Raw genomic sequence first — 658 nt, forward strand, 5'->3', positions numbered from 1 at the left:
TGCAGCTCTCCCGGTGACCAGAAACCCTGGCAGCGCCGGGACGATTGAAGCCTCCCGCCTCGACAGCCCGTGCCCCAGAGGCAGGAGGCGATTTGCATGCGGACTTGTCGCTGGTAGTAGCCACTGCCCGTCAAGCCTGACGGACAAACGCCCCCCTCTTTCCGCCCCCCCCCCCCGTCCCGGAAAGCCCCTCCCTCGCCCCCTCCCTCGCCGGCACCTCCTGCCGCCTGTCAGTCGGAGCGGAGCGCGGCGCGGGCGGCGGAGGTGGTGCGGCAACGGCAGAGAGCGGGCGGGAGAGGGAGAGAGAGAGCGAGGAGCCAAGCTCTCCCCTCCCTCTCTCCCTCCCTCCCTCCCTCCCTCCCTCTCTTCCTTCCTCCTCTCTCTCTCCCTCCCTCCCTCCCTCGCTCCTTCCCCTGCTCCCTCCCTCGGTTCTTTCTGCTTCTCTCTCCCCTCATTCTCGCTTTCCGTCTCACCCACCCCGATCTCCGTTTCTCTTCCCCTCTTCCTCCGTCACGCGCGCACACACTCTTACCCTTCTCCTTGTTTTTCTGTCATTTGACTTTGCATCTCAAGGCGGCCACCGGCTTCTCTATGAATCCCGTCTGTTGATCTGTCACCCTCCCTCCACCCCCGTCCCCTCCCAGCTCCACTCCTGTAC

At 65.3% G+C, this 658-nt stretch overlaps 1 protein-coding gene across 2 annotated transcripts in view; it reads left to right on the forward strand.

Moving 5' to 3' along the window:
* The first annotated feature begins 394 nt into the window (after positions 1-394).
* ZFPM2 (zinc finger protein, FOG family member 2) overlaps positions 395-658 on the forward strand; it is a 305906-nt gene continuing 305642 nt past the window's right edge. For both annotated transcript variants that reach the window (XM_048286793.1, XM_048286794.1), the window contains exon 1: positions 395-658. This exon is cut by the window's right edge and continues 72 nt beyond it. The gene's annotated coding sequence lies outside the window, so the exon portion shown is untranslated.

The sequence above is a fragment of the Corvus hawaiiensis genome, chromosome 26 (assembly GCF_020740725.1).
Source record: "Corvus hawaiiensis isolate bCorHaw1 chromosome 26, bCorHaw1.pri.cur, whole genome shotgun sequence".
NCBI lineage: Eukaryota > Metazoa > Chordata > Aves > Passeriformes > Corvidae > Corvus > Corvus hawaiiensis.